This window comes from Grammomys surdaster, unplaced genomic scaffold (assembly GCF_004785775.1).
Source record: "Grammomys surdaster isolate TR1022 unplaced genomic scaffold, NIH_TR_1.0 189, whole genome shotgun sequence".
In the NCBI taxonomy this organism is placed as follows: domain Eukaryota; kingdom Metazoa; phylum Chordata; class Mammalia; order Rodentia; family Muridae; genus Grammomys; species Grammomys surdaster.
Window position 1 is genome coordinate 10,330,531 of NW_021604634.1, and position 22,371 is coordinate 10,352,901.

Here is a 22,371-nt window from a genome sequence, read left to right on the forward strand (position 1 = left end):
CTCACAAATTGCTGTTGGGAAGATTCTCTTAACTACTCACAGAGAAGTAACCACTAGATTTTATATGCCTAAACTTTCAAAAAAAAATTTGTGCTGTCATGTGCAGGTCCTTTCTTCTACTGAAAAGATTGAGCTGTGTGATGGTAGTCACAGCCAAGGCAGCCATGGTTATGGAAGCTAAGTACCAGCAGGCTAGTTATTATGGAGAGATGAACACTGGGCAGGTAAGAATGAGAACAGCTTATAGCTCAAGGTCCCTTCTCTCTGGTTCTGTAGAATCAGGGCATGATCAGACATTTGATGCTTACACTCCTTTGCTTTTGCTAGGGTGATGCTTCTTCCCCTTTGGAGTGTTGTACTTTTTCTATCCAATACTCTCCCAGGGCTGTATGTTCAGAATTGGGCAACTAAAACATAGTGAAGAGAATAAAAGAAAACTAGAACTCAGCCCTGATATCACTTAGTAAGGTAATATTTGGAAGTTTACTTAATATTTCTGAATCCCTGTTTAATAATAATCCCCCTAAGTAATAAGTAGACATACCCCACTGAACTCAGTTATCCTACCACCATAGCAAGCCTTGGGTACTCTAACATAAGTTAAGTGCAGTATTCTGACCTAAAACACCTCCTTATGAAAATGAGAGAGGCTATATGAATGTGTGTGTGTGTGTGTGTGTGTGTGTGTGTGTGTGTGTCCCTTAAAGAAATACAGGAAAACACAAGCAAAAAGGTAAAAGTTTTTAAAGAGAAAGTTGAAGCACTTAAAGAAATACAGGAAAATATATTCAAAGAGGAGACAATCCAGTAGTTAAAACAGATGTAGGAACAAAAATAATCACAAATGGAGGCAACCTAGGAGATGGAAAACCTAAAAAAGAGAGCAGGCACTCCAGACACAAGCATCACGAACAGAATATAAGTGATGGTAAAGACAATCTGAGGCATAGAAGATACCATAAAATATATTGACACATTGGTCAAAGAAAATGAAAATGTAAAGTTTCTAACCCAATACATTAAGGAAATTTGGAACTCAATGAAAAAACCAAACCTAGGAAAAATTAGGAAGAGGGTAAAGATTCTCAGTTCAAAGGGCTAGAAAACATCTTGATCAATATCATAGAAGAAAAGTTCCCAAACCTAAAGAAAGAAATAGGAATAAACTTTCAAGAAGTCTCCAGAAAACCAAATAAATTGGACCAGAAAAGAAAATCCTCTCACCATATAATAATCAAATCATTAAATGTACAGAACAAAAAGAATACTAAAAGCTGTAAAGAAAAAAGGACAAGTAAAAAATAATGGCAGACATATCAAAAATTACACCAGAATTCACAACACATATAGTGAAAGCCAGAAGATACTGGGAAGATATCATCCAGACCTTAAAAGATCAAAGGTGCCATCACAGGCTACTATACCTGGCAAAACTCTCAAGCACCATAGATGGAGAAACCGAGATATTTCAAGGAAAACAACAAAATTAAACATTATCTTTCTACTAAGCCATCTCTACAGTGCATCCTACTGGGAAAACTCCAACACAAGGAGGGTAACTACACACAAGAAAATACAAGAAATTAATCATCTCACAATAAACCTGTCTTAGGGTTTTTATGCCTGCACAAACATCATGATCAAAAAGCAACTTGGACAGGAAAGAATTTATTCATCTTACACTTCCACATTGCTGTTCATCACCAAAGGAAATCAGGGCAGGGCAGGAAACAGGAGTTGATGCAGAGGTCATGGAAGAATGCTTCTTACTCATTTGCTTCCCCTGGCTTGCTCAGCTTGCTTTCTTATAGCATCCATGACTACCAGCCCAGGAATGGCACCACCCACAATGAATGAGTCCCTCCACCCTTATTCACTAATTGAGAAAATGCCTTACAGCTGGATCTCATAGACTCATTTCCTTAAGAGAGACTCCTTTCTCTGTAATAACTCCAGCTTATGTCAAGTTTACACACAAAACCACTCAGTACAAAACCCAAAAGAAGAGAATCACACTCATATAATGCCACCTCCAATCAAAAAATAACAGGAACCAAAAATCATTGTTCTTTAATATCCCTCAACATCAATGATATGACAATATACATAAGTGACCCCAATAATTCCACCAGCGAACTTCAACAGCTGATAAACAACTTCATGAAACTGGCTGAAGAAAAAAATTTCTTCAAACAAATAAGTAGCCTTCCTTTACACAAATGATAAATGGACTAAGAAAGAAGATAGGGAATCAACACCCTTCAAAATAGGCACAAACAATATAAAATATCTTGGTGTAACTGTAACCAAGCAAGTGAAAGGTCTATATGACAAGAACCTCAAGTCTCTGAATAAAGAATTTGAAGAAAACCTCAAAAGATGGAAAGATTTTCCATGCTTATGTATTGATAGGATTACTACACTGAAAATGGCCATTTTATCAAAAGTATTCTACAAGTCAGGTTCATGGACTTATACTGTGGTCATTGACCTAGTTTCTGAAAATTAAAAGACATAGAAATGCACATGAACCTATGGAATATGGGTTTTTATAGCAGAATGGTGTGAGTAAATATTTATGAAATACAATTTTTCTAGGTATTATTTCAAAACAATCACTTTCTCTAGAAAAGCCACCAGTGTCTTAGAGCAGTCTTTAGAGGTGGAGTGAAATCCAATATCTATACAAGGAGATACATGGATTTTGGTGGTTATTTTGTATAAAGAAGGAAGACATAGGAAAACTAGACAAAGGACAGACAAGGATTGACATTAATTATGAAGCAGTTCCCCTATAGTCCTATAATGAAACTCTATCAAGGATGCCAGACAACTTATTTGCACAAGGACCCCATATTTCATCCATATTTCATTCATAAAGCATTCTTTCCTTTTCCTTTTGAGCAAGTCTCTATCTGAATTGCCAACTTACTGAGTATAACACCTCCAAGAATGCCCTAACCCCTGACACCTAATTCATTCCATTACCATTTCAATTATAAAGTTCAATTTCCCCAATTGGTCTGAAATAGTCATATAAATTTTCTGTCTGGGTATATTTTTTTAAGTGGCCATGGTGTTAGCTTATTTATTATCTTCCTTAACATACAAATGGCTTCTAAAAGAGGAATTTAATTTTTCAGCTCACTGGCTCATTCTGTGGATCAGGAACTCTGGTGGCTGCAATGTGCTGTCTCATTTTATTGCTGTGAGGATCAGGGATGCCACTTTGGTTCCAGGATTGGGATGGATTTGAATTGCAGAACATGTCCTCCATAGGTAGGAATATAGTTAGAGATAATAATTCATTCAATGATTCATGACAGTGCACTGAATTTTGTTCTTAAAGGAATGATGTTTAAACTTAGTTGCACGAAAGTACTATGTCTTTCAGGATAATTGGTGTCTTTCATAGCACAGGCAAACTTGTGCCAATTCACATTGTTGGAACATTGGACTTTTAATATCAGTTAAGAGGCCTCAGCAGAAGGCATAGGTAGGTGGGGATATTCTACTGGCAACTCTTTAGTCTGGTTCTGGCTATCCAGCTTTCAAAAGGCCATACTCACAAGGCTTTGGGACTGCAGAAAAATCCATGACTTTAGGACTCCTTTCTCATACAAAGTTCATCTTACATTTATTTTAAAAACAATATATGTCATTTGAGTTATGTATATTGTGTGATTGTGTGTAACTACTTGTTTGTAAATGCAGGTGCCTATAGAAAGCAGAAGATCTTATCCTGGAGCGGAATTAGATATTTTAATGTGCCAAAAATGGTTGTTTGACTCTAAATATGGGTCCTCTAAAAAAGTAGAATATCGTCTTAACTCCTAACCCACTTCTTTTCTTTTTGGTGTACATTATTTAATGCTGATATTTTCTTTAGCTTGCCACAGAAGACAGCATGTGACAGGATACTTGACTATATTTCTAGTTATTTTTACTTCCTGTTCCTAGTGTCCCTGAGGATTTGGATACATCAGAAGCTGTCTGTTTGCACCAGGATCTTTTATATGTTGTGATGGTTAGTTTTCCTCAGATTTATTATCTGTGGAATTTACTAAGAAACATATCTGTAATGGTATTTGTAGTATGGACAACTGAGGGGAAATGTCTTGTCTTCAAAATGGAAACCCCTACTAAAAAGTTGCTAGGAAAAGGTAGTGCTGCTTGCTTGACTGCCTTTACTCCTTGCTGGTGAATGCACATACTCTGTTGCTACCATGCTGTTCTACCCTTCACTGTCATCAGAATCCTGCTTACTTAGCTCTCCAATATGGACAACAACTCCCCCAAAATCCTCCAGGATTTTAGTGCCTAAGTTGAGTTGCTGAGGTGTCAATCTTCCTAGGCGGAGTTGCTGCTGGTTTCTCAGGCTCTCTCAGAGACAGTTAATATTGGCCTACCAAGCTTGTGCTGTGTAAATCTCACCTTTGTAATATCTACCAAATCTACCCATTCTTTTCCTCCAGAGCACTCTGACAAACACATGAATGGTCAGAGAAAGAAAAACAGACAAGGAAATTAGAGAGATCATCATTAGAATGGGTTTTATCTGACAGTTTTTTGAAGGGAGGTCTCCATGTTAAGAAACCAGGGCTTTTATAGTAGGGATAGTTATAGCAAGATGTGAGGGGCTGAAAAGTATCCTTTCCTGGGCTCAAGAATAACTGTTTGTAGGTATTACCGGGGAATGGTTAGCAGTGAGTAGAAGATTGTCAGGGGATCCAGAAACATGTCAGCAGGGTGGGGGTCAGGTAGAAATAATTAGAAAAACAAAATGCTTTAGTGGTAATTACTGGTGACTTGTGAAATTATAACCACTTAACCAATATGGTTATGCTTTACCAAATAGTGTGTTCCTGGGTAACCATGAGCCTTAGCTCATACTGATTATTTTTTCTCTCTGGAATTACCCTCTTCCCTTTTTCAATTTCCCTGCCATATGCCAGAATTCAGCTTATCTTTATTCCTTCAGTCATCCCTCACTAATTCTTCCTCAGCCTCCATCCATACTCATTGCCTGGTCAGATCTTCCTTCTATGCTTATATCTCCATCAAACTGAGTCCCCCAGAGTCAACAATCTTGTTCTGTCCCATGATGTCTCTGGGCTGAGCACAGTGTTTAGAGAGCAGGATGTGTTTTATTGATACTTCAGTTATGGAAGCTTCATATAATAGGTTTATGAAGAGTGGAACAAGAGTTAGAAGTTGAATATGTCATAGTGGTTGTTTCTTGCTCTGTAATGCTCTGGCATGAATCTGGTTTCTCCTCTCACTGCAAAGTGCAGTTAGCAATGAAAAACCCTTAATAACAGGATTTAATTTGTCCTTCTGAGAGGAGATGATGCTAATAAATCAGACATAGATTAAAGAATTTCTATAGTTGTCTTTTTGATATTTTAAATTTTGTACCATGGTACATCTACAGTCAACAACAAAAAAGTAAAATAAATGTAAAATTCATTACACTGACATTTTGTGGGTTCAGATTTGTTGTGACTGGTATTTCTTATATTTCTTCTCATTATATAGCTGTGTGAATTTATCAATTTTCTTAGCTTATCTAAACTTTGATTTCTCCATCTTAGAATACATATAAATATATTTTAGTTAGAATTTTCTAGAGAAATAGAAGCAACAGAATGAATATAATACAACAAAATGAGATTTGTAGCATATCTCTGTATTAACCTATATGATATGATCTAGGAAGTCCAACAATGGCTTACTAAATTCGAGAGGCTGAGAAACTGATAGTGGCTCAGTAGCTGGGGCTGATGTCTTAGCAGTCCCAACCTGGTGCTGAAGGTCTGAAGGATTCTTGGAGAGTTTCTGAACTTAATGTTATTCGATCAAAAGATGCTGATTTTAGATGTCAATTAAGGATGGCAACAAAAAGAATAACAATAACAGAATAGATGAACTCACCAGCAATACGTTAAGGCAAAAAAAGCAACGGCACTCTTTTCAAGAACCTTCTATATATGGACCGCTCTGTATTTCTAGATGCCTTCCATACTGAGAGAGGCTTTCTTTTTAGTTAGTCTTTCTTAGAAATATGTCCAGAGATCCAACCAAAGGCATGTCTCCTACCTGGTTCCTCATCCAATTAAGTTGAGAATTGCCTTAGTTACAGTTTTATTTCTGTGAAGAAACATCAAAATCAAGGCAAGTTTTGTTGGATATTTTATTTATTTATATTTCAGATGTCATTCCCTTTCCCCATTTCACCTCCCTATCCAATGCCCCCTCCTCCTTGTCACTTTTATATCACTTTAATGGCATGCAAGTATTAAGGTCAGTTCTAGGTTGAGAAACTAGCAATGCAATAGATGCAAATAGTCAAGGAACAAACAAGACAATAAACACAAATAGTCAAAGAACAAGCAAGGCAATAAACAAAGTTCCTTGAACACTCCCATGGACACTGTTTCTAAGGGCTCATCAGGATGAGCAAAATATCTGAGCCTACTTTCCTGTCCTAGCCCAAAGTCATTTTCATGTCTGTAGCCTGCTTCCTTGTTCTAGCTTATGATTTATACTCCTGCCTGAAATTATTTTTTTGTTCTACCTAATGTCAGACTCCTGCCTGACTGGACAGAGTTATTAAATTAAGAGACTGGCAAGCCAAGGATAGGCAAGATTCTGCACAGAGTCTTACCAACCTAAGACATAAGTGCATTGATTTTGATAATGCATAATGTACAACAGGTAAGGAAGGCATTCTTGGCAACATGACCTAAGAAAGGTTCAGTGTTATTTATGAATTAAGAAAGGGGAGAGACAGAGAACTTTTGGGGCTGCTTGGCAAGACTCTAACATGTACCAAAGACAAGGAAATGGGCTGTTTGGCAGGAATATGACAAAGGCACCTCTTATAAAGAAAAACATATAATTTGGGCCTCCCTTACAGTTTCAGAGGTTTAATCAAGTATCATCATGGCAGGAAGCATGAGGTCATGTAGGGAGTCATTCTGATGGAGAAGGAGTTGACAGTTTTAGATCTTGAACTTCTGGCATCAGCATGTGGCGTTCCACACTGGGCATAGCTTTAGCAATTACATGACATCAAAGTCCACCTCCATAGTGACACATATCCTCCAACATGGCCACACCTACTCCAACAAGGCAACACCTCCTAAGAGTGGCATTGCCTATGGACAGGCATACAAACACAGGAGTTTATGAGGCCATTCCTATTCAAACTACCACAATAATCAGGACGAGCAGTCAAAAGTTATAGCAACTGTTTAATGAGGTTATGAAGGAAAAAGAAAACATACTTACCCATAGGCTGGGTGTTTGCTTGACACTCATAGATGGGTTTGGTGTTCTTATAAGTACCATAAACATCAGAAAACATCCACACATGTGAGGCCACCAAAAACAGAGCAAACTCACATCATTGCCATGTCTACATATGTAGAAAAGAACAGAAAAAAAAACAAATAGCAATGACAGTACTCTTATTATAAAACAGGTGAAGCCTATTAACCAGATAGAGCGTGAATTTTCATGTGTTCCTTTCATTTTCTCTGTGATGGTCTGTGAGTGTCTACTTTTCTAATCTTTTATATTTTCTAAGTATCCTAGATTAAATATTATGCTTCTGTTGGAAAACTGAATTATAATGTAGTTTCTCCATCTCAAAGGACACCTTAAAATTGAGTGTAACCTACTGGGTTGAAGACAATAGTAACCAAGATTCACATGAGAACAGAGGCTCTGAAAATGGCAGCATTCTGTCTAAGATGGACCCAGATTGCAGAGTTGCTACTCATCCAAAAATGCTGCTGAGAACCTGCAGTTTATATGGAAGAGAATGTTGAACACCACAGTGGCACTGCTCAAACTGGAAAGCAACTATGGGTTACAGAGTCTGTGATTTCAGACCTATGGGTCAGTGTTACTTCATTCTAAAGTGTTCTGAGAATGAGTCTCTGGAATTGTGTTAGGGAGATCTGGGTAACTTGCTTTATTCAAAATTCTTGCATCAAAACTAGGAACCTATTCATAAATAAACACTACTCAGAGTAGCTAAGAAACCAACCTAGGTGTTCAACTACAGAGGAATGGATAAAGTAAGTAATGTTGTAAATAAGTGCATGAATGAATTATATTAGCCTTAACAAGGAATCAAGTTATGTTATATGTAGTACAGTAGATATAACTTATGATAATTATGGAATGTTCTGTTTTTCTCATTTGTGAACCTTAGACCTTACAGGTACTTTACACATGACCCAAAAAATAGAATCAAAACTAATTATTAAACAAAGGGTACTAATGAGAGGGAAGAAGGTCAGAGGTCAGGGTAGTGGGATATGGGAAGAAATATGCACAAAGCTTCATATGTATGAAACTGACATAATATATCCATATTTGTGAAGGAAAGGAAAGAAAAATTTATTTAGTTCACAGCCCTGGAGGTTCAGGACCAATGAAGCAGGTCCTTGCTCAGCTCTATAAAGGGCCTTATTGCAGATGGCATCATGGTGGCAGAAGTATACAGAAGAAGGAGAACGTGAAATGAAAAAAAGAAAGACAAAGAAACCAGGAGGTCTGTCTTTCTCTTTTATAGACACAGAGTATAGTTGTCCAAGAACTACTATAATAATCCTGCAATGACCTAACCACCTCCCACTACTCTTCATCGCTTACTAGACCCATCATTTCTCACAGTGACACAGCGGGAGACCAAGTTTCTAACATGCAAATCTTTGAGGTATCAACCCAGATTAATATACATAACAGTAGAATTTAATAGTGGAGAATTGAACAGAGGAACATGGCAGGAAAACTTGGAAATGGCCATAAACTATAAGTGTAGGAGGTAGCAGTGTCAGCACTCCAGACACCTTCACACACTCAGAGAATACTTGACTCCAAGATGCTCTGAAACAACTCGAATCACAGGTAAGATAACTGGCCTAACATGGACCCCCATGGGGGCCAGTGGATGAGGACTCCATACACCCTGTCCTGACAGAGACACATTTTCCTTCTGGACTAAACTTGGTCTGGGACAGAGCATGTACTCTAGACCCCTTTCCACACCCAGAGATAGTCTGAATCCCAGGATCTCCATAATAACCAGGCTCAAAGGCTCACAGGAGGCACAGAATCCATGCAGATACAGCAAAGCCAGTTAATACCTGAGATAACCGGATGGTGAGAGGCAAGTGCAACAACCTATGCAGTATAGTAAGGCAATGCCACTTGGCACCATCAAAACCCAGCTCTTCCTCACAATAAGCCTTGGATACCCTAGCATATTTGAAAAGCAGGACTCCCAAAATACCATCTCATGATGATGAGAGAGGACCTTAAGATTGACATAAATAATTCCTTTAAAGAAATACAGTAAAACTCAGACAAACAGGTAGAAGCCATTAAAGAGGAAACACATAAATCCCTTAAAGAAATACAACAACAATAATAGCAACAAGAAATAAAACCAAACAATCAATCAAACAAACAAACAAAAACACACAAACAGGTGAATGAATTGAACAAACCCCTCTAGGATTGAAAAAATGGAAATACAAACAAAAAAGAAATCATGCCCTTCCACCCCTGCCTGGTCCTTTGGGTTGGGGCAGACACAGAGTTGGTCTGCTCCTGTGGTGATACTGAATCCTGAGCCATCCTAGAGGAGCCACTGCACTCAGAGCAGCCTGTAAAAACTCCATCTCACTCCCTAAGCCCCAGAGTTACATCTGGGAGGCAGGGACACTCAGGACCCACCAGCTACCCAAATCCTGCCCCTCCGGAATTCCACTTCCCTTCCACCCCTGCCTGGTCCTTTTGGCTGGGGCAGACACAGAGTTGGTCTGCTCCTGCGGAGATACTGAATCCTGAGCCATCCTAGAGTAACCATTGCACTCAGAGCAGCAGACACCTAACTGGTTTGCACTTAGGAGACATTGTATCCTGAGCCATCCTAGAGGAACCACTGCACCCAGAGCAGAAGGATTTCCAGATTCAAGAGGTGGCCTGAGTCCCAGGAGTCCTTCCACCCAGGAGACTAGGATCATAAGACCACAGAGACATCTGGACTCTGAGGAGCTCTGCCACAAGCAAGATAACTGGAAATACAGACTCCAGTCTTACACAGTGAGGGCAGGTAACACTGGAGTTAACCAGATGGCAAAAGGCAAGCGCAAGAATATAAGCAACAGAAACCAAAGTTACTTGGCATCATCAGTACCCAGTTCTCCCAATATACCAAGCCCTGGACACCCCATCACACCAGAAACGCAGGATTCAGAATTAAAATCACTTCTCATGATGATGATAGAGGATTTTAAGAAGAACATAAGTACCTCCCTTAAAGAAATACAGGAGAGTACAAGTAAACAGATAGTAGCCCTTAAAGAGGAATCACAGAAATCCCTTAAAGAACTGCAAGAAAACACAAAGATGGAATTAAACAAAACCATTCAGAATCTGAAAATGGAAATAGAAACAATAAAGAAAGCTCAAAGGGAGACAACCATGGAGATAGAAAACCTAAGAAAGAGATCAGGAGTCATAGACACAAGCATCACCAACCGAATACAAGAGATAGAAGAGAGAATTTCAAGTGCAGAAGATACCATTGAAAATATTGACATAGCTGTAAAAGAAAATACAAAATGCAAAAATCTCCTAACCCAAAACATCCAGGAAATCCAGGACACAATAAGAAGACCAAACCTAAGGATAATAGGTATAGATGAGAATGAAGATTCCCAACTTAAAGGGCCACTAAATATCTTCAACAAAATCATTGAGGAAAATTTCCCTAACCTAAAGAACAAGATGCCCATAAACATACAAGAAGCCTACAGAACACCAAATAGACTAGACCAGAAAAGAAATACCTCCCGTCACATAATAATCAAAACATCAGATGCACAAAACAAAGAAAAAATACTAAAAGCAGTAAGGGAAAAAGGTCAAGTAACATATAAAGGCAGACCTATAAGAATTATACCAGACTTCTTACCAGAGACTATAAAAGCCAGAAGAGCCTGGACTGACATCATACAGACCCTAAGAGAACACAATTGCCAGCCCAGACTACTATACCCAGCAAAACTTTCAAGCACTACAGATGGTGAAACCAAGATATTCCATGACAAAACCAAATTTGCACAATATCTTCCCACAAACCCAGCACTTCAAAGAATAATTGTTGGCAAACACCAACACAAGGAGGGAAACTACAACCTAGAAAAAGCAAGGAAGTAATCTTCCAACAACCCCAAAAGAAGATAGCTATACAAACATAATTTTACCTCTAATAACAAAAGTAACAGGAAGCCACAATCATTTTTCCTTAATATCTCTTAACATCAATGGACTCAATTCCCCAGTAAAAAGATGCAGACTATCAGACTGGATACACAAAAAGGACCCAGAATTTTGCTGCATACAAGAAACGCACCTCAGTGACAAAGACAGACACTACCTCAGAATAAAAGGGTGGAAAACAATTTTCCAAGCCAATGGTCCCAAGAAACAAGCTGGAGTAGCCATTCTAATATCAAATAAAATCGACTTTCATCCAAAAGTAATCAAAAAAGATAATCTTACTTTTTATACATCTGGTTTCTGAATGACTCTAACCCTGAGTTAGTTTTACGCCAACTTCTGTTACCAAAGTTGTAAATTTCTAATCACACCCAATAATTTAAGCCAATAGTCTATAACCAAGACATGTAGAACATTTTTATACTTTTAAAACCAATCAGAAACAACAATGAAGTGGCTACATATCTTATTTTTAGATCAAACAAAATTTGTTGCTTTTTCTAGCTGTAATTTCAAGAGAAAAGTACCTTGTCATAGAGATTTTTTTTTAAGACAAAACAACTCTTAGCTTCCTTATAAAACCCAAAAGGCTACTGGTCTCTTTTAAAAGCAGCTTATGCCAACTTCAATTCCTGAAAAGGCTTTTTTAGCTCAGCTCAACTCTTAGCTACAGGTGTAGGGTAGCTTATCAGCTTCTGCTGTGTAAATTAAGATTGTCTTTAAATCAAAGTTAAACTAGCCCAAAGGTTGGATCAAGCAGTTTTAACGATCCTCTCTTTTGAACACACAACAAACACAGAACACCTAGACAACAAAACAAAAAGCAAACACAAACACGTGGACATTGGCGCGCCAAGGACATACAACAAAGAAGGACATCTAGGAGCTACAGAGAATTTCAGGACATCTCCTGAATTCTCTGTTTCTAGATGAACTCTGAAATTCTTTTTTGTTGACACAGCTCAGAGAGAGGACACCTGTATTTTTAAAACCCTTTCTCTCTCTCTCATATTCAAGATGTAACTTTTCATCTCGTTCATTGGAGATGTAGCAGGCAGCTATTGTAACACTTCAATACCCTGCTTTCTAGTTTTCTAATTCTTTTTCACCCTGCTCTTTCCACCCGAAGCAGCTTTTAGACTGCAGGCAATGTTTGTTTAGAATTTTCCTGACCTATGTTTTGTTGTCACCTCCTAGGCAAAATCGGCACTGGGTACCTCATTCACCTAGACTGTATCCCCCGAAACACTCTTCTTGCAAACACAGCCTCCAAATAACCATCACTAGTGCCAGCACTCGATCTTGCGGCAGCGGCCGTTTATCTGGATGGTATCTTTCCTCCTCATAGCGGGCTGCCTGTTCATCTAAATCTTCTTCAGAAAGACTTAGCTCCTCTGACTCAGAGCTATCAAACCGTAAAAACCCTGGCTCCTTTACCAGATAAAGAGGTTTCTTTTCTAGGGCTTTTTCGCCTTTTCTACTTTTCTCACCCAGGGCATCCTTTCCCTGACCTTTCACCCCCTTGGATCGAGGGTCCTTGGGGGGGCCTAATTTCTTCGACATGTCTTTTTTTCCTTTTTCTTTCTGAGTTTCTAAGCGCTTCCTTTCCTCTGTTTCTGACATGTTGGCCTGTAATCTGTCTAGCACTGCCCAGCCCGCCGCTACTGTTGAGCGGCTTTTCTTATCCTGCAAAACTAGAAGGAAGAGTACCAGCACTGCCTGGGGAGGGAGACGAAATAATTCAAGTCCAAACATATCTCTCAGAGATTTACCTTATCCTACGGTTCTGGATCTGCTCTAACGAGTGGAGGGTCTTCTCGAACAGCGCCGGCGATGGTGGATTCTCCCGGGTTTCTGCACCAACTGTAGGACGCGCGTGTAATCGTCTCGCCAGCAAGAACTCACGCGGACACACATCAGGATCCTTCCGCAGGAACACGTTTATTCCAAAAAACAAAATGGTGGAAGAAGACCCCAGGCCCGGGAAAAGCACTGCTTATATACCCTTAGAGCGGTGTATTCACTTCTGATTGGCTGCTTACTCGTTGCGCGCCAAAACGCCATGGGATGGGCTTTAACTTTGGCGGGCTTTTACCATGGCACATGCGCAATTTACTTGTTTACTAGGAAGAATCCCAGAAGCCAGAGCCATCTTCCAATGGCGGATTTTGCCAGCACCCGCCGCAGCTTCCTACATGGAGTAGCCATTCTAATATCAAATAAAATCGACTTTCATCCAAAATTAATCAAAAAAGATAAGGAAGGACACTTCATACTCATCAAAGGAAAAATCTACCAAGGTGAACTCTCAATCCTGAACATCTATGTTCCAAATGCAAGGGCAACTACATACATAAAAGAAACTTTACTAAAGCTCAAAACACACATTACACCTCACACAATAGTAGTGGGGGATTTCAACACCCCACTCTCAGCAATGGACAGATCATGGAAACAGAAACTAAACCAAGACACTTTGACATTAACAGAAGTTATGAACCAAATGGACTTAACAGACATCTATAGAACATTTCATCCTAAAACAAAAGAATATACCTTTTTCTCAGCACCTCATGGTACCTTCTCCAAAATAGACCAAATAATTGGTCACAAAACAGGCCTCTACAGATACAAAAAGATTGAAATAATCCCTTGCATTTTATCAGATCACCTTGGACTAAGACTGGTCTTTAATAATGACAAAACCAATGGAAAACCCACTTACACACGGAAACTGAACAACTCTCTACTCAATAATGACTTGGTCAAGGAAGAAATAAAGAAAGAAATTAAAGACTTTTTAGAATTCAATGAAAATGAGGACACATCATACCAAAACTTGTGGGACTCCATGAAGGCAGTGCTAAGAGGAAAACTCATAGCTCTAAGTGCCTACAAAAAGAAACTGGAGAGAGCACACACTAACAAGTTGACTGCACAACTAAAAGCTCTAGAACAAAAAGAAGCAAATACACCCAGGAGGAGTAGAAGGCAGGAAATAATCAAACTCAGAGCTGAAATCAACCAAATAGAAACAGAAAGAACAATACAAAATATCAACAAAACCAGGAGCTTGTTCTTTGAGAAAATCAACAAGATAGATGAACCGTTAGCCAGATTAACCAGAGGGCACAGAGACAGTATCCAAATTAATAAAATCAGAACTGAAAAGGGAGACATAACAACAGAAACGGAAGAAATTAAAAAAATCATCAGATCCTACTACAAAGGCCTATACTCAACAAAACTGGAAAACCTGGATGAAATGGAAAACTTCCTAGACAGATACCAGGTACCAAAGTTAAATCAGGAGCAGATAAACCATCTAAACCATCCCATAACCTCTAAGGAAATAGCAGCAGTCATTAAAAGTCTCCCCACCAAAAAAAGCCCAGGACCAGATGGTTTTAATGCAGAATTCTATCAGACCTTCAAGGAAGACCTAATACCAATTCTCTTCAAACTATTCCACAAAATGGAAACAGAAGGAACACTACCAAATTTGTTCTATGAAGCTACAATTACACTCATACCCAAATCCCACAAAGACCCAACAAAGAAAGAGAACTTCAGACCAATCTCCCTTATGAACATCGATGCAAAAATACTCAATAAAATTCTAGCAAACTGAATCCAAGAACACATCAAAACAATCATCCATCATGATCAAGTAGGTTTTATCCCAGGAATACAGGGATGGTTCAATATTCGGAAATTCATCAATGTAATCCACTATATAAACAAACACAAAGAAAAAATCCACATGATCATCTCACTAGGTGCTGAGAAACATTTGACAAAATTCTACATCCCTTCATGATAAAAGTCTTTGAAAGATCAGGAATTCAAGGACACTACCTAAACATAGTAAAAGCAATTTACAGCAAACCAGTAGCCAACATCAAGCTAAATGGAGAGAAACTTGAAGCAATCCCACTAAGATCAGTGACTAGAGAAGGCTCCCCACTCTCCCCCTACCTATTCAATATAGTACTGGAAGTCCTACCCAGAGCAATTAGACAACAAAAAGAAGTCAAAGGGATACAAATAGGAAAGGAAGAAGTCAAAATCTCACTATTTGCAGATGATATGAGAGTATACTTAAGTGACCCCAAAACTTCCAGCAGAGAACTCCTAAACCTGATAAACAACTTCAGCAAAGTGGCCGGTTATAAAATCAATTCAAACAAATCAGTAGCCTTCCTCTACATGAAAGATAAACAGACTGAAAAATAAATTAGGGAAATGACACCCTTCACAATAGTCACAAATAATATAAAATACCTTGGTGTAAATCTAACCAAGCAAGTGAAAGACCTGTATGACAAGAACTTCAAGTCTCTGAAGAAAGAAATCGAAGAAGATCTCAGAAGATGGAAAGATCTCCCATGCTCATGAATTGGCAGGATTAATATAATAAAAATGGCCACCTTGCCAAAAGTAATCTACAGATTCAATGCAATTCCCATTAAAATCCCAACTCAATTCTTCACAGAGTTAGAAAAGGAAATTCTCAAATTCATACAGAATAACAAAAAACCCAGGATAGCGAAAACTATTCTCAACAATAAAAGAACTTCTGGAGGAATCACCATCCCTGACCTCAAGCTGTACTACAGACCAATAGTGATAAAAACTACATAGTATTGGTACAGAGACAGGCAGGAAGATCAATGGAATAGAATTTAAGACTCAAAAATGAACCCACACACCTATGGTCACTTGATCTTTGACAAAGGAGCTAAAACTGTCCTGTGGAAAACGGACAGCATTTTCAACAAATGGTGCTGGTTCAACTGGAGGACAACATGTAGAAGAATGGAAATTGATCCATTCTTATCCCCTTGTACAAAGCTCAAGTCTCAGTGGATAAAGGACCTCCACATAAAACCGGATACACTGAAACTAATAGAAGAGAAGGTGGGAAAGATCCTCGAATACTTGGGCACAGTGGAAAAGTTCCTGAACAGAATTCCAATGGCATATGCTCTAAGATCAAGAATTGACAAATGGGACTTCATAAAATTGCAAAGTTTCTGTAAGGCAAAGGACACTGTCAATAGGACAAAACGACAACCAACAAATTGGGAAAAGATCTTTACCAATCCTACATCTGATAGAGGGCTAATATCCAATATATACAAAGAATTCAAGAAATTAGACTCCAGACAACCAAACAATCCTATTAAAAAATGGGGTATAGAGCTTAACAAAGAATTTTCAATGGAAGAAACTCGTATGGTAGGGAAGCACCTAAAGAAATGTTCAGTATCCTTAGTCGTCAGGGAAATGCAAATCAAAACAACCCTGAGATTCCATCTTACACCAGTCAGAATGGCTAAGATTAAAAACTCAGGTGATAGTAGATGCTGGCGAGGGTGTGGAGAAAGAGGAACACTCCTGCATTGTTGGTGGGACGGCAAGATGATGCAACCACTTTGGAAATCAGTCTGGCGGTTCCACAGAAAATTGGACATAACATTACCTCAGGATCTAATTATACCACTCCTAGGCATATACCCAGAAGATGCTCGAACATATATCAAGGACATATGCTCAACTATGTTCATAGCAGCCTTATTTATAATAGCCAGGAGCTGGAAAGAACCCAGATGTCCTTCAACTGAGGAATGGATTAAAAATATGTGGTACATTTACACAATGGAGTATTACTCAGTTATTAAAAACAATGAATTTCAGAGTTTCCTAGGTAAATGGATGGAACTAGAAATTATCATCCTGAGTTAGGTAAGTCAGTTCCAAAAGAACATACATGTTATATTCTCACTGAATATTGGATATTAGCCCAGAAGCTTGAAATGACCACGATTCAACTCACAGGCCACATGAAGCTCATGAAGAATGAAGACCAAGTCGGGGTGATTCAGTCCTTCTTAGAAGGAGCAACAAAATAATCAAGAGAGCAAATATGGAGACAAAGTAAGGGACAGAAACTGAAGGAGGGGCCATCTGAAGACCATTCCACACGAGTATCCATCCCATGTGCAGTCACCAAAGGTAGATGTTGATGTGGAAGTCAGGAAGTGCAGGCTGATAAGAGCCCGATATAGATGTCTCCTCAGAGGTCTGCAAGAATCTGACATATTCAGAGGCAGATGCTCACAACTAGACATTGAACTGATCATGGGGTTCCCAATGGAGGAGTTAGAGTGAATACCATTGGAGCTGAAAGGGTTTGTGGCCCCATGAGGAAAGCAACAATACCAACCAACCACAGCTCCCAGGGTCTACACAACCAGACTGGGAGCACTTAGGGAGGGACCCATGGCTTCAGCTGTATAAGTTAGAGCAGAGGACCCTGCTGGACATAGGTGGGAGAAGAGATCCTTGGTCTCATGAAGGCTGGATGCCCCAGGGGGTGGGAATGTGAGGGTGGGGATGTGGGAGTGGGGGGGTATGTTGGGGTACATCCACAGAGAAGCAGGTGGGGGGTTGAGGGGATAGGGGCTTCCTGGGTAAGTGGGGGAATGGGGTAAGGGGACAACATATGAAATGTAAATAAAACATCCAATAAAAAAGAAAGAAAGAAATCACAAAATGAGGCAACCCTGGAAATGAAAATCTAAGGATAGAGATCAGTAGTTACAGAAGCAAACATCAAAAGAATACAAGAGACAGAGGAGAGAATATCAGGAGTAAAAGATAGCATAGAAGGTATTGATACAACAGTCAAAGTAAAAAAATAAAGTGGCAAAAGATCTTAACCCAAAACATTTAGGAAATTTAGAACACAATGAAAAGACTAAACCTAAGAATAATAGGAATAGAAGACAGAGAAGATTATCAATGCAAAGAGCAAGGAAACATCTTTAAGAAAGTTATAGATGAACACTTAAACCAACCTAAAGAAAGAGATGGTCGTAAACATACAAGAATCCCAGAGAACACCAAATAGATTCAACCAGAAAAGAAATTCCTCCTGTCACATAAAAATCAAGGCACTAAATGTAACAGAACAAAGAATGAATATTAAAAGTGCTAAGGGACAGTAGCCAAGTAACATATAAGGCAGATCTGTAAGAATTACATGAGACTTCTCAATACAGACTTTAAAAACCAAAAGATCTTGGACAGATGTCATACAGACCATAAGAGGACACAAATGCCAGCCTAGGCTACTATACCCAGCAAAACTCTCAATCTTCATGGATAGAGAAACCAAATATGCCATGTAAAAACCAAATTTAAACAATATCATTCTACTACTCCACCCCTACAGAGGATAACAAAAGGAAAACTCCAACACAAGAGGGAAACTATACCTACAGAAAATCAAGAAATTAATAATCTCACAACAAACTCAAAAGAAAGAAGCCACACAAATTTAATACCACCACTAACAACAGAAATAGCAGAAACAACCAATCATTGGTCTTCAATATCTCTTAACATCAGTGGATTCAAGTCACCAATAAAAAGGCATAGGCTAACAGACTGGATACAAAGGCTATTCACTCTCCGTATATCTATTCAGTATAATACTCAAAGTTCTAGCTTGAGCAATGAGACAACAAAAAAAGGTGTCAAAGAATGCAAATCAGAAAAGAAGAAATCAAGGTATCACTATTTGAAAATGATATTATAGCATATTTGTGACCCCAAACACTCTACTAGAGAATTTATATACCTGATAAACAACATCAGCAAAGTGGCTAGATATAAGATTAATTGAAATCAGTAGCCTTTCTCTACACAAAGTATAAATGGGCTGAGAAAGAAGTGAAGGAAACAACATCATTAACTATTATCACAAATAATATAAAGTGTCTAGGCTTAACTTTAACTGAGCAAGTGAAAGACGTGTATAACAAGAATTTCAAGATTCTGAACAAAGAAATTTAAGAAGACTTCAGCCAATGGAATGATCTCCCATGCTCATGGATTGGTAGAATTAATATAGTAAAAATGATCATCTTACCAAAAGGAATCTAGAGATTCAATGCAATCCCCATCAAAATACCAATGCATTTCTTTACAGAGATAGATAGAGCAATTCTCAAATTCATCTGGAATAACAGAAAATGAGTATAGCAAAAACATTTATCAACAATCAAAGAACTTCTGGGAAAATCACCATCCCTGACCTGAAGCTGTATGACAGAGCAATAGTGATAGAAAAAAACCCATAGCATTTGCATAGAGAAGGGAAGGTATATCAATGCAATAGCATTGAAGACCCAGAAAACAACCACAACCACACACCTATGGTCACTTGATCCTGACAAACAAGCCAAGACTATCCAGTGGTGAAAAATATAGCATTTTCAACAAATGGTGCTGGTCTAAATGGTGGTCTGCATGTGGAAGAAGGAAAAGTGATCCATTCTTATCTCCTTGTACAAAGTTCAAGTCCAAGTGGATCAAGGACTTCCACATAAAACCCAATATGCTGAATGTAATAGAATAGAAAGTGGGAAAGAACATTGAACACACTGGCACAGAAGAAATTTTCCTGTATAGTATAATAGTATACCAATTGTTCAGGCTCTAACATCAACAATTGACAAATGGGTCTTAATGAACTGAAAAGCTTCTCTAAAGCAAAGGACACTGTCAATAGTACAAAACACCAACCTACAGGTAAGAAGAAGATTTTTTACACTCCTACATCTAATAGAGGGCTAATAGCATATATATATCAAGAAATTGGCATCCAGAAAACCAAATAATCCAATTAAAAAATGGGTTACAGAGCTAAAAAAAATTTCAACTGAGGAATCTTGAATAACTGAGAAACAACTAAAGAAATGTTCATCTTTAGTCACCAGGGAAATGCAAATCAAAATGACATTGAGATTCCACCCCACACTACTCAGAATAGCTAAGATCTAACACAGAGTTGACAGCAATTTCTGGAGATAATATAGAGAAAGAGGAACACTTCTCCATTGCTGGTAGTGTTGCAAGCTGGCACAATGACTTTGGAAATCAATCTGAAGTTTCCTCAGAAAATTTAGAATAACTCTACCTGAAGACCCAGCTACAACACCCCTTGGAGTATACAAAAGATATGTTCCACTATACTACAAGGGCATATGCTCTAATATGTTCGTAGAAGTCTTATTTATAATAACCAGAACCTGGTTAAAAAAAAAGCCTAGATGTCCCTCAATAGAATAATGGATACAGAAAATGTGGCACACTTTCACAACGAAATACTGTTCACCTATTAAAAATGACAACTTCATGAACTTTGTAGGCCAATGGATTGAACTGGAAAGTATCATCTTGAGTGAGGTAACCTAGACCCAAAAGGACATCCATGGTGTGTACTCACTGAGAAGTGGATATTATCCCAAAAGTTCAGGCTTCCCAAGAAACAGCCCAAATGTCATATGAAGCGTAACTAGAAGGAAGAACAACATGTGGATGATTCAAACCCACTTAGAAGGAAGAACAAAATAATCACCAGAGGTAGAGGGAGGGAAAAAATTTGGGTGGGAGTTGGGGGGGGAATTTGGACCAGATATGGGAAGAGACAGGAAAGAAGCCCAGAAAACCAGGAGAAATGAAAAAAAAAAAAAGTATCAGTGGCGGGTGGGAAACATGAGGAACCACTAGAAAATCCAAGATGCCAGGTATACAAGAGACATCCAGGACCCAATTGAGATGGGGCTTAGCCAAAGCACACAACAACATGGAGATAGAACCTGAAGAGACCACCTCTTGAAGCTAGGCATGGACCTCTGTTGGGTGATGGGGTCACCAACACATCACAAAAATTTTAAACCAGAATTGTCCCTGCCTTAAAAAATTCAGAGACAAAAATGTAGCAAAGGCTGAAGGAAAGGGCATCCAGAGACTGTCCCTTCATGCAATTCATGCCATCTGCAGACACCAAGCCCCCACAGTATTGCTGCAGCCAGGATGAGCTTACAGACAGGAGCCTGTTATAACTGACCTCTGAGAGGCTCTCCCAGCTCCTGATTAAGACAGATGCAGATACTCACAGCCAACCATTTGACTTAGCCTAGGTACTCCAATGAAAGAGTTAGGTAAAAGGCTGAAGGAGCTGAAGAGGATTGTAACCCCATAGGGAGAACAACAGTTCAAATTAACCAGACCCTTCTGTGCTCCTATGGACAAAACTACCAACCAAAGACTATACATGGGTAGGTCCATGGTGCCAGTATATATGTAGCAGAGGACTGCCTCATTTGGTATCAGGAGGGGAGACAATTGGTACTATGGACTCTTGATGTCCCAAAGAAGGAGGATGGTATGGGAGTGAGGTGAGACTGGGTGACTAGATGGGAGAATACCCTCACCCTAGGCAAAGGGGAGGGAGATGAGGTGGGGAACTCATGGAAGGAAAAGTGGGAAGGAAGATAATATTTGAAATACAAACAAATAAATTGATTGACAGATAAATTTTAAAAAAAAAGTGTAGGATGCTGTCAGAATCTCTGACATTTAAACTCGGGTGCCACATCTTTGAGTCATGACAAGAAACAAGGCACAGAGCATATTGAATCCTGTGGAGGATGTGAAAGAAATTAAAATAACTTAATTTCTAAGTGATTTCAAATCACTATTTTTATATTAAACAAATATAGATACATTATGAACTGAAATTAGAAAGACATTTGAATGATTTATTAAAAGATTAAAAAAACAAAAACCTAGTGCACAAAAGAATTTTGTTCCTGCCTCAGGTTGCTTCATGATACATCTTCAAACAAGCAGGAATTTTACTCTCCTTGGATATTTTTTGTTGTTATTGTTGATTTGTTTTAATCAGAAACTGAATTTATAACACAAAGAAAAAAATACTCTGAGACCATGAACTAGGGATCAGTTTTCAACATCTTTTTAGCTATGAAAGGAAAAGCAAACAAAGAAACCTGGGATAAAATTTTATAAGGCATTAATGTGCATATTAAATTTTAAAAGAACTCCATTAGATTTAAAGAATTGTCTTTTTCATGCTTTGGAAGGGATACAAAATGGGTCTTTTCCATGAAAAGAAGTAAACTGTATCACAGAAGCTGCATGTCCATTTATCACTCCCCAGTACATACATACATCCTTTTGTCCGCCCTTCTT

The 22,371-nt window shown here is 38.6% G+C and overlaps 1 pseudogene; it reads right to left on the reverse strand.

Annotated features, from left to right (window-relative positions):
* Window positions 1-12,867, reverse strand: part of LOC114622548 — a 58,958-nt pseudogene extending 46,091 nt beyond the window's left edge.
* Between the last annotated feature and the right edge of the window lie 9,504 nt (window positions 12,868-22,371).